Consider the following 13,551-nt stretch of genomic DNA (forward strand, 5'->3'; position numbering starts at 1 on the left):
AGAAAGAATGCTGTGAATTATTGATGTGACCACTATCTTTATTTTTAATGTATAAAATGTGGAAAGGAAATGTTAGAGAAGAATATCAAAGGATTCCAAAGCATTTCAGTTGCTTTCCTTTGTCCATTTTGGACTTCTCCATGTATTGACTTATTGAATCCAAGATAGGAAGTTCCTGATGATTGCCTGAATTCTTCATTAGTAATTTTATCAAACTTCTCAACTCTCATCATAAGTCTGTGCTCATCAGTCACTGTTGGGATACTCAACTGTTTTTATTCAAACTTTGTTTTTTTTTTTTTTTGAATTGCTTATATATTCACATAGTATTGAATTCCAATAGTACAAGTAGCATACGATGAAAAATCTCTTCCTGTCTGTTTCCTAGTCACTCAGTTGCTTTCCCTAGAGTCAATCAATAGTTGAATTTCTTTTTCTACTCTCTTTTGAGAATGATAGTGGCAATCCACGCATTTTCTTATTTATTTATTTATTTATTTATTTATTTGCTGTACGCGGGCCTCTCACTGCCGTGGCCTCCTCCGCCGTGGAGCACAGGCTCTGGACGCGCAGGCCCAGCGGCCGTGGCTCACGGCCCCAGCTGCTCCGCGCCACGCGGGATCCCCCCGGACCAGGGCACGAACCCGCGTCCCCTGCACCGGCAGGCGGACTCCCAACCACTGCGCCACCAGGGAAGCCCGCATTTTCTTCTTTACCGTGCTTTTTCTCACTTAAAATATATATCTTGGAGGTGACTGCATGTCCATATATAAGTCTTCCTTATTTTTCATGGAAGCATATTATTCCATTGTATGGATGTATCTAAGTTTATTAAACCAGTCCCTTCTGATGGACATTAGGTTTTTCACAATCCTTTGAAAATAAACCAATGCAAATGAAAATATATGTGATTTCACTCATGTGCAACTAGATCTCTAGGATAAATTCCTGGTAGTAGAATCACTGGACACAGGGTATATTAGTTCATAATTTCAATAAGTATAGCTTAACTGTTCTCTGATGAGGCTATACAGATTTATGCTTCCAGCAATGTGTGAAAATGATTGTTTCTCCACACCTTTTCCAACACCTTATTTTATTAAACTTTATAGGCATTGAGAGATAAAAAATAGTATCTCAGGGCAGCTTTTAATTATCTTATGGGTAAGACTGTCTTCATATATATTGAAATCTATTTGTATTTCTTTTACTGTAGACTTCCTGGTCATTGCTTTTCCCTAATTTTCTACTGGGTTGAAGTTTAATTTCTTACTTATTTATAAGGTTTTTATGTAACAGGCAATTTATAACTTCACTATTTGATTGTCTCTGACTTACTATTAAGGAGTCTGTAATCATGGGGTCTTTAGGTCTTTTTTTTTTTAAATAAATTTATTTATTTTTAATTTTTTTTGGTTGCGTTGGGTCTTCGTTGCTGCACACGGACTTTCTCTAGTTGCAGCAAGCAGGGGCTACTTCGTTGTGGTGCACGGGTTTCTCATTGCAGTGGCTTCTCCTGTTGCGGAGCACAGGCTCTAGGCATGTGGGCTTCAGTAGTTGTGGCACGTGGGCTCAGTAGTTGTGTCTCGCAGGTTCTAAAGCACAGGCTCAGTAGTTGTGGTGCATGGGCTTAGTTGCTCCACTGCATGTGGGATCTTCCCGGACCAGGGCTTGAACCCGTGTCCCTTGCATTGGCAGGTGGATTCTTAACCACTGTGCCACCAGGGAAGCCCCTTTAGGTCATTTTAATAAAATAAAATTATAAAATCAAATAAAACACAGCATCAGAATACTAAACAAGACAAATGTATAGTTACTGAATTATTGTTAGATGAACACCCTTATAACTATATTCCAGGTCACCCAGATGACTAGAACTTTGCCATTTACCCCGGAAGTCCCTCCATGGCTCCACTCTGATCTCAATATCCTCCCTTCTTCCAAAAGTATCCATTATCCTGTCTTTATAGTAATCACTTTCTTGTGTTTCTTTGTAGTTTTTCACCTGTGGGCAATCCTACATACTGTAGTTGAGTCTTGTCCATTCAAAAAATTGTTATGTCTTTAAGGGGCTTTTAATCTTCATGATTTCGCTTCATTATTTCTTTTCTTTACACTTTTTCAGCTGGAGATTTAAGGACTTTTGGTGTCTGGAATCCCACAGTCTGGATTTTGCTTTTGGTGCAGTTCAACATGCTCCTCTATCCTCTGTTTTTCCTGCAGATTGGCAGCTGGAGCCAGATGCTTGATCAGACTTAGGTCAAATTCCTTGGAAAAGACCGTAGGTGGTGCTGTGTTCCTTCATCAGCAGGCGCACCATGTCTGCTTTTCATTCTTTTTGTGATATTAGCAGCATTTGATGCCCAATGTCTAGATCCAATAATTTATTGGGAGTTGAAAAATAGTTATATTCTAATTCAGTAATTTTTTTTATTAGTTTGAATACCTTTTATAACAATGCTATTTTTATAGCCAGTAAACAATAGTGCAATTGTGTATGGGAAATATAGGATAAATGTTTGATTCTTTCTCTTACAAGTCTTCAGATAGTGACTTGAATCCCTATCACAGTCCAAAACTGGTCAATCAGTTTTAAAAACCTATGGACTAAAACATATTAAATGAGTTTCAATCAGTTGCACTTATGCCTTAGAAAGCAAAGAGTGTCCCATTTTTGTTAGTAGAAACCCCTACTACTGAATCATTTTGACATGACTCTTTCCTTGCTATCTGGTGTGAAAATATATTCCAGACTCATCTTGTACCTTTTTTCTGCCTCAGGCATGAAATGAATCATTTCCCCCCAAAAGCCCTTGTTTCTTTTAGTGAGACAATGTATTTCAAGACCATAATCTGGGTACAAAGATTGTTAATTATAATTGGATTGGTCATTGTTTCTAGGCCTCTTCAATGGACAGAGCTAGGAAAAGGGCACACACATACACACACATGACAAAACACCTCATGCATTCACACTGATACTTCCAATCTAAAGTCAGGATTGCAGGATGTTTCCCTTAACCTCATGAATGTAGTTTTTTGTTTTTTCTATTATTGCATTGACTATATCATGCTACTCCCTTCTGGCCTATAAAGTTTCTGCTGAAAAGTCAGCTGATCGCCTTATTGGAGTTCACATGTATGTAACTAGTTGCTTTACTCTCGCTGCTTTTAATATTCTTTTTCTTTAATTTTGAAGTTTTATCATAATGTGTAGACTCCTTTGTGTTCATCTTGCTTGGGACTCTTTGTGATTCTTAGACCTGGATGTCTGTTTTCTTTCCTAGGTTAGGGATGTTTCAGTTATTATTTCTTCAAATAATTTCTCTGCCCCTTTCTCTCTCTTCTCCTTGGACTCCTATAATGCAAATGTTAGTATGCTTTATGTTGTCCCAGAGGCCTCTTAAAACTATCCTAATTTAAACAAAAATTCTTTTTCTTTCTTCTGTTCTGCTTGGGTGATTTCCACTCCTCTGTCTTCCAGTTCACTGATCCGTTCCTTTTTATCATCTAATCTAGTGTCAACTCCTTGTAGTATGTTTTTAATTTCACTTGTTGTATTCTTCAGCTCTAGTTCATTCTTCTTTATATTTTTTAACTCTTTGTTAAACTTTTCACTGTGTTCATCCATTCCTCTCCCACGTCTGTTTAGCCTCTTTATGTTTATTACCTTCAACTCTTTATTGGTTAGATTGCTTATCTCCAGTTTGCTTAGTTCTTCCTCTGGGGTTTTGTTTTGTTCCTTCATTTGTAACATATTCTTCTATTTCCTCAGAGGAATATGTCAGAATGTCTCCTAATTTTACCTAATATTCTGTGTATTGCCTAATACTTCTTTGTATTAGATAGGTTGGTTATGTTTACTGATCTTGGAGAAGTGGTCTTATGTAGGGGACGTCCTTTGGGACCCAGCAGCAGCACATTCCCCTCTGGTCACCAGAGCTATATGCTCTGGGTGTGCCAGCTATGTGGGCTGCATGAGCCCTTCTGTTGTGATGGGGCTGACTAATGTGGGTGCACTAGTAGGTGGGGCTGGGTCCTGGTATGGCTGGCTGTGTGTCCCAGGGTGTACCAGGATGGTACTGGTATTCTGTGGGGCAGGCTTTGCTGGGTCCTGCTTTGGCTGGGTGCATAATCTGGGGGGGGGTGTCCTAGGGCTGATGCTGGCCCACTGGTGTGCAGGGCTGGACCCTGATGTGTCTGGCCACAGGGCCCAGGGGTTTTGGGATTGGTGCTCACCTGCTGGGAGGTGAGCCAGGTCCTGGGGCAGCTGGCTGTGGGCCTGAGTAGGCTGGAGCTCGTGCTGGCCCGATGATCAGAAGGTCTTGGTCTTGGGTGGCTGGGAGGCCCAGGACTGCTGCTGGGTCTTTGGTGAGCAGGCAAGCCCCCAGCACTCACAGGCTAGAGGGAGTACCGCAGTATGGCACTTGCTAGCGCCTGTGTCCTTGTGGTAGATGGGCTCCCCCAAGTGGCTGCTGCCAAGCATCTATGTCCGTAAGGGGAGTCCCAATTGCCTCCTGCTTCTCCAGGAGGATATCCAAAATCAGCAAGTCAGTCTGACCCAGTGTTGTTTCAGACTACTGCCTCTGTGCTGAGTCTTAGAGAGTGTGAGAGTTTGTGTGTACAGTTTAAGAGTGGAGTCTCTGTTTCCTGCAGCCCTCTGGCTCTCCCAAACATAAGTCCCACTGGCCTTCAAAGCTAGATGTTCTAGGAGTCCTCTTCCTGGTGTAGGACTCCCTAGCTGGGAAGCCTGATTGAGGCCTGGATCCCTCTCTCTCTCTGGGGAGAACCCCTGCAATTGTGCTTATCCTCCCATCTGTGAGCTGCCTTCCCAGGGGTGTCGGTCTTCACTATACTCCTCTCCACCTCTGTTACCAGAATCGTTATGGTTCCTTCTTCAGGTCTTCAGTTGTGGAAAATCTTTTCTGCTAGTTTTCAGGTCATTCTCAGCTATAGTTGGTCTGTAAGTAGTTGTAATGTTGGTGCATCTGTGGGAGGAGGTGAGCTCAGGGTCCTCCTACTCTGCCACCTTGGCCACCTCCTCTGCTTGATTCTCTCAGTTCTTGCTTTTAAAATTTGTTAGGCAGAAAAAAAATCTGTTAGGCAGCATCAGAGCTGTGTTTAGTGTAAAGCTAGTTTTTTTCCCCCCAGTACTGAGACAAGAGCATTCTGAGTTCTCTACCCAATATCCTATGAATTATGAGGGTTTTCAGCCTGACTGGTGAGGACAGGAGCTATTTCTGGTCCTGTGTGAGTGCCACACACTCTTCCTCTAATCCCTTCTGGTGGTTCTTTCCTCAGCCTTGGATTGTTACCTCACACACCTGCTCTGATTATTGCTCAGCTGAATTCTCAAGCATAACCCTCTGTAGGTCTCTGAATTTTTGCTGTGTGATTCTCTTTTCTCTAGTACTCTGCTTACCTCAATCTTCCAGGACTCTCAGCTCTGTCTTTTCAATGCAAAATTGAAGGCTCCCATTCCCTGCACTGAGGCTAGAAATCCTCACGTGGCAGGAAGCTGAGTTAACTACAGGGCTTACCTTGTTTGTTTCCCATCAATCAGGGATGACTGTCCTTTATTGCCTGATGCTCAGTGTTTTGAAAAACCATTGTTTCATTTATTTTGTCTATTCTTTGTTTGTTTCAGGTGAGAGGATAAACCTGGTTCCTTTATTCTGCCTCTGGAAGTAGAATTCCTTATCCTGTACAATTTTGATTGTTCCATTTCTATCAGTATCTCCTCAGTGTGAGGCTCTGTGTTGGAGAGAAGCCTCACAGAGCTATTCCAGCCCCTTCAGATTTTACTGGGAGCCCCTCACTCTCATCCACTATTATACTGGACAGTGTATAGTGGATGGACTGGACAGCCCCTCCCACTTTCAGTGTGGCCACTCTTTCCAGTAAATATCTGTTGGATCCTTTGAGTTTCTTCTCCTCTGAGGTTTGACTGATTCTCTCTGCTTTCTCTAGCATAGAAACTGAAACCACGGAGTTCTCGGGGCTATGTGTGGTCTGTCACCATCCACTTGTATTTTGGGATTTATGGGGATAACTTGTCACAGAGTTTTGTTGTAAATGTTGTCTGTGGGATTTTGGTTTTACAAGTTAGTTGTTCTGCCTGTTTTTACATGGGGATTTGGATTTAAATTATATACTGCTGCTGTTATCATTTTCCCAGAATCCTGCTGAAATCTCTCGAGAGAAAGTTATGTTCTTATCATGTCATGTACTTCTTTTGGACTGTCATTTTCACTAGTAGTTTGTGGTCTTTTCCTCCTAAATAATTGAAATTCTTCTTCAAATTCTTTCTTCCCAAAAGGTGTGGCTGCTTGCTTCTTTTTCTCCTCCTCCACCCCCTCCTCTTCCTTTTCTCTTTCATTTCTTCCAAGAATATGTTCCATTCAGTCACAGCTTTTTGCCTGTTTCTTAACTCTTTATTTCTATCAATTTATTCTAGGGACAAGTGTTTCACCATCGCTATTCCAGCTATTCTGTGCTGCCAGTACAGCTGCTCCAAAGGCATGTGGGGAAATCAGAAAAAGGAGCAGTTCTTCAATACCTACCACAGAATAAGACATACAAAAAAGCCAACGGAATTTAAGAAGTACAGTTATGGGAACAGAAAAATAGACCAGTGGAACAAAAGAGAAAACTCAAAGACAGATGTGCATATATATGGGGATATACATATGGCGACTTGCTATATGATAGCGCTGGCATCACCACCCAATGGAGAAAGCATGAACTATTCTGTAGATGATGTTGGAGAAACTAGTTCACTACAGGCAGAAAAAGAAAAAATCAATCTTTATATCTTACCACGTACAAATGTACACTCCAGATGAACAAATAAACAATGTGAACTATGAAATTATAAAGAAAAAAAGAAAAAATGTGGGAGAATATCTTTGTGACTTAGGAGTATGGAAAGTCTTCTTCAATAGGATCTCCAGGGACTTCCCTGGTAGTCCAGGGGTAAAGAATCCGCCTGACAATGCAGGGGACACAGGTTCGATCCCTGGTTGGGGAACTAGGATCCCACATGCCCTGGGGCAACTAGGCCTGCGTGCCACAACTACTGAGCTTGTGTGCCTCAATGAGAGAGCCCATGTGCCGCAAACTACAGAGCCCATGCACTCTGGAACCCCCGTGCCACAACTACAGAGCCCATGTGCCTTGGAGCCTGCATGCCACAACTAGAGAGAAGACTGTGTGCCACAATGGAGAGCCCGTGTGCCGCAATGAAAGATCCTGCATGCCTCAACGAAGATCCCGTGTGCTGCAAATAAGACCCAACGCAGCCAAAAATAAATTAAATAAATAAATAAATAATAAACCTTAAAAAAAATAGGATCCCCAAAATGTAAATCATTCAACAAAATAACTGTTGTACTTATTGCATCAAAATGAAAATATCTGTTAAATAGAGGACATCAAAGACAAATTAATCCAGATGATATGTTGAGAAATGATAATTGCAATGTTTAAGACCAACACAAGTCTAATATCTAGATTCTATAAGGGATTTGTAGATTTATAAGAAGGCAGAGAACCCAACAGACAAATGAACCAAGCATATGAAAAAGCAATTTACAGAAGAGGAAAACAAACAGCTAACTTATATGTGAAGAGATGCTCAAACTCATTAGTTATCAGAGAAGTGCAAGTTAAAGCAACAGTGAGATATCTCACAGGAACATTGGTGTACTGATGACAATCTAGCAATTGGTTACCAGCCCAGAACTGGCATGATGGGCACCTGAATAGAATGGATATGGTAGCAAAGATGGAGGCCATGTATTGTCCAATATTATAGACTCCCACTTCCCAAGATTGATCTAACTTGTCAACAATAGAGATCAACACTGAGTACTTGGTATGGCACTATTTCTTGAGGAGACCAACTGGCAACTTGGTGCCCAGTTGGTTGACTACATCAAGCCCCTGATGATGAAAGCTTCATTGTCACAGGAATGAATATTCCAAGTATGAGTTTGCCTTTCCTGCCTGCAAAGCCTCAGTTACAATACTATCTGGGGTTATGGAATGCTTGATCTACAGGCATGGAATCTCACATAGCATAGCATTTGACCAGGGACTCGCTTTACAGTTAGGGAGGCGCAGGGGTGAGCCCATGGGATCTACTGGTTGTATCACATTTTGCACCATCCAGAGGCAGCTTTCGGAAAGACATTCTTAAAGGTGCAGCTGAAGTGCTAGCTTGGAGAAAACACTCTGAAAGAATTGGGTGCTATCCTTCAGGACACAGTATATTCATATCAATTCAGAGACCTGTGTATGGTGCTCTGTTCCCAATAGAAAGAGTAGATGGATCTGGGAATCAAGGGTTATAAATAGGAGTGGCCCCACTGACCTATTGGAGGATTTTGTGCTTCTGTCCCTGTAACTCTGCACTCTTCAGTATTATAGGTTCTGATCTCAAATAAAGCAGATTCTTGCCAGGTGATACTGCAAGGGTCTTACAAATTGCTGCAGGGCACATTGGACTTCTTGTGACAGGGACCAGCAAGTAAAGGGGACAGTTTCACTGGTAAAGGTAATTGATCCTGATCAGCAGAAGGAGGTCAGGCTGCTTTTACATAATGGTAGCAGGGAGGAATATGAACTGAACCCAGGAGATCCAATCTGGGGCCTCTTGGTATTCCCTGGCCCCATGATAACTGAACAGACATGTGCAGCAATGCTGACCTAAGGAAGAGTATGACTATCAAGGGTTCAGGCACTTCAGGGAGGTAAGTTGCACAACCAGCTAAGCTACCAACACCTGCTGAGGTAATCTCTGAGGGTGAAAGGAATTCAGAATGGATTTTGGAGGACAGAGAGGATGAGTTGCAGCCCTGAGATCAACTTCAACTACAGTGACAGGGGCTGTAGTTCATTCCTCTAACCTCCTTCTTGTTAGTTTCCCCTCAGTAAGAGAGGTCCATGGGAACCATGGAAGTACTGCTCCCCAAAGCTATCTGGAAAAGTAGATCTGTGCAGCTCAAGGGGTGAACTGTGGCAGCCATGAGACTGTGCCTCATGGCTCTCCAACCAGAGGGAGCATAAGCGACCAATGGCTCCAGCTACTGCACTATGAAATCCAACACTGAGCTGTGCCAAGACCACTCCTCCCACAGGCTTCTCCCAGCAGTCACTGTGTGTAGCAAGAATACTGAGGTAGACTCATTCCTGGGAGACACAAGACTCCTCTAGTGGCTGACTTTGGTTTGAGGACTCTCTGATGACTTTGCTGAGCCTTCCTTAGACAAGAACAGCCTTGGGCAAGGCAGTCTAGGACACTTCCATTCAAGCTTCTCTCAGACTTGCCCTGTCATTTGACAGCTGTCCCAGCCTTATACAGCTCCCTTCTTATGTTTTCTCACACTGGCATTTCTCCTAACAAAATCCTTGCACAGTTAATCTCATCTTGGGGTCTGCTTCTTGAAGGACCTGAATCAACTTGGGATTCACCCCTGCCCCCAGTAGGGTGGTGATGGCCACTGAGCAGAGGGCAATCCCTGACTCACACTTGGCTCTGGCCCTACTCCCTCCATCTCCTGCCCCACCTCCTACCAAGGTGATAGCTGCCAGCTCACATTGAGGAAAAATGTGACTCCTGTTCATGTCAAATCTAGCTGTCCCACCAAAGGCACTGGGCACATGCAGACTGCATAAGAATGCTCCCACATAAGGATACCCCTTCAAGACTGCGACAGGTAACTGTTTCACCTAAATTCATAGAGACAGAGTAAGTTAAGCAAAATGAAAAGACAGAGGAATTGCTCTCAATTGAAAGAGCAAGAGAAAACCCCTGAAAAAATAATGAGACAGAAATAAACCATTTATCAGATAAAGAATTCAAAGCATTAGCAATAAGAAAGCTAACTGAATTATGGAAAAGAATAGATGGAAACAGTGAGAATCAAGGAACTGGAAAATATAAAAAAGAATGAGCCAGAACTGAAGAACACAATAACTGAAGTGAAAAACACACTAGAAGGAATGAATAGCAGACTAAGTGATAAAGAAAAACACACAAGTGATTTGGAAGATACAATAATGGAAATAACCCAATCAGAACAGCCAAAAAAAAAAAAAAAAGCAAACAAACACTGAGAACAGTCTAAGAGATTTCTAGGATAACATCAAGTGTACCATCATTCGCATTATAGGGGTCCCAGAAGGAAAAGCGAGAGAGAGAAGGGGGTCAAAAATGTATTTGAGGAAATTATGGCTGAAACCTTCTCAAACTTCAAGAAGGAAACAGGCATCCAGGTATCATAGGAAGCACAGAATGTCCCAAACAAGATGAATCCAAACAGACTCACACCAACAAAATAATAATTAAAATGACAAAAGTTAAAGAGATAATTCTAAAGGCAGCAAGAGAAAAACAGAGCCATATTCACAGGGATCCCCAGAAGGCTATCAGCTGATTTCTCTGCAGAAACTTTGCAGGCAGAAGGAAGTGGCATCGTATATTTAAAGTGCTGAAAGGGAAAAACATGCAACCTAGGATACCCTACTTAGCAAGTTTATCATGAGAACGGAAAAAGAGACAACTTCTCAGACAAACCAAAACTAAAAGAGTTGATCAGTACTAAACCTACCCTAAAATAAATGTCAAAGGGTCTTCTGTAAGTGGAAAAGAAGTAAGGAGCAATAAGAAAGGGAAAATCCCACTAGGAAAGGCAAATACATAGTTAGGACTGAGGCTCAACCACTTAAATGAGCCAGTATGAAGATTAAAAGACAAAAAATTATAAAAGCAACTATAACTACAATAAGCAGTTAAGGGATAAATGAGAAGACGTAAAATATGACATCAAAAACACAAAATGTGGGGGAGGGGAGTAAAAAGGTAGGTCTTTTAGAATGTGGTTGAACTTAAATGACTAACAGTTTAAAACAAATAGATATAGTTATAGGTAAACATACACGAACCCCATGATAACCACAAATCAAAAATGTACAATAGATACACAAAAACTAAAAGGAGAGAAACACAAGCATACTGCTAAAGAAAATCATCAAACCACAAGGGAAGAAAGAAAGAAAGAAAGAAACAAAAAACACATGAATAGAGTAGAACTACAAAAACAATCAGAAATCAAGCAATAAAATGGCAATAAGTACATACTTATTAATAATTACTTTAAATGTCAATGGACTCAATGCTCCAATCAAAAGATATAGAGTGGCTAATTGGATAAAAAAGCAAGACTCTTCTATATGCTGCCTTCTAAAGACTCACTTCAGAGCTAAAGACACACATAGACTGAAAGTGAAGAGATGGAAAAAGCTATTTCATGCAAACAGAAATGACAAGAAGGCAGGGGTAGGAATACTCATATCAGGCAAAATAGAATTTAAAACAGAGGCTATAACAAAAGACAAAGGAGGGCATTATATAATGATAAAGGGTCAATATAAGAAGCAGATATTACACTCATTAACATATGTGCATCTAATATAGGAGCACCTAAATATATAAAACAAATACTAGCAGACATCAAGGTGGAAATTGACAATAATACAATAATAGTAGGGAACTCTACCACCCCACTTATATCAATGGACAGATCATCCAGAAATAAAATCAATAAAGCAACAGTGGTCTTAAATGACACAACAGACCAGTTGGACTTAATAGAAAAGATCAATGAAACCAAGAGCTGGTTTTTTGAAAAGATAAACAAAATTGATAAACCTTTGGCCAAACTTATCAAGAAGAAAAGAGAGAGGACCAAAATAAGTAAAATAAGAAATGAAAGAACAAAAATAACAATTGATTCCACAGAGATAAAAAAATCATAAGAGAATACTTTGAACAGTTATATGGCAACACATTGAACAACCTAGAAGAAATGGACAAATTTCTAGAAAAATACAACCTGCCAAGAAGAAACAGACACTTTGAACAGACTGACCACTAGTAGTGAAATTGAATTTGTAATCAAAAGAACTCCCAGCTAACTAAAGTCCAGGACTGGATGGCTTCACAGGTAAATTCTACCAAACATATAAAGAAGACCTAATACCTATCCTTCTCAAACTATTCCAAAAATTAGAAGAGGATGGAACACTTCCAAATTCATTCTACAACACCATCATAACCTTGATACCAAAACCAAAGATATTACAAAAAAGGAAAATTACAGGGCAATATTGCTGATGAATATAGATGCCAAAATTGCCAAAATATATGAGCAAAGCAAATCCAACAATAAATAAAAAGGATCATACATCATGATCAAGTGGGATTTACTCAGGGGATGCAAGGATGGTTCAATATTTCCAAATCAATCAATGTGATAACCATATTAGCAAAAGGAAGGATAAAAATCACGTTATCATCTCAACAGATGCAGAAAAAGCATTTGACAAAATTCAACATCCATCTATGATGAGAACTCTCACCTAAGTTGAAAAAGAGAGAACATATCGTAACATAATAAAGGCCAAATCCACAGCTAATATCATACTCAATGCTGAAAAACTGAAAGCCTTTCCTTTAAAATCTGGAACAAACAAGGATTCCCACTCTTGCCACTTTTCTATTTAATGTAGTACTGGAAGTCCTAGCCACAGCAATCAGACAAGAAAAAAAAAGCATCCAAATTGGAAGAGAAGTAAAACTCACTGTTTGCAGATGACATGATACTATATATAGGAAACCCAAAAGTCTCCATGACACTTTTCATAGAACTAGAACAAATAATCCTAAAATTTATACGAAACCACAAAAGACCATGAATTGCAAAAGCAATCTTGAGAAAAAAGAACAAAGCTCGTGGCATCATGGTCCTTGATTTCAGACTATATGATAAAGCTACAGTAATCAAAACAGCATTGTACTGGCACAAAAACAGATTAAATGGATTAGAATAGAGAGTTCAGAAATAAACCCACACACCTATGGTCAATTAATCTACAACAATGGAGGCAAGAGTATACAGTGGAGAAAACACAGTCTCCTCAATAAGTCGTGTTGGGAAAACTGGACAGCTACACATGAAAGAATGAGATTAGAACATTTCCTCATACCACATACAAAAATAAACTCAAAATGGATTAAAGACCTAAATGTAAGACATGAAACCATAACAGTTCTAGAAGAGAGCATAGGCAGAACACTCTTTGACATAAATTGTAGCAATATTTTTTGGGATCTGTCTCCTAAGGCAAAAAAATAACTAAAAGCAAAAATAAATAAACAGGACCTAATTAAACTTGGAAGCTTTTGCACAGCAAAGGAAACCACTGAGAAAACAAAAAGACAGCCTACTAAATGGGAGAAAATATTTGCAAATGTTATGATCAATAGGGGTTAACATCCAAAGTCTATGAACAGCTCATAGACCTCAATATCAAAAGACAAATACCCCGATTAAAAAATGTCCAGAAGACCTGAATAAATATTTTTCCAAAGAAGATATACAGATTGCTAACAGGCACATGAAAATATGTTAAATATTGCCAATAGAGAAATGCACATCAAAACCACAATGAAACATTACCTCACACCTGTCAGAATGGCTAACATGA

The sequence above is a fragment of the Grampus griseus genome (genome assembly GCF_964374135.1).
Source record: "Grampus griseus genome assembly, chromosome: 5".
In the NCBI taxonomy this organism is placed as follows: domain Eukaryota; kingdom Metazoa; phylum Chordata; class Mammalia; order Artiodactyla; family Delphinidae; genus Grampus; species Grampus griseus.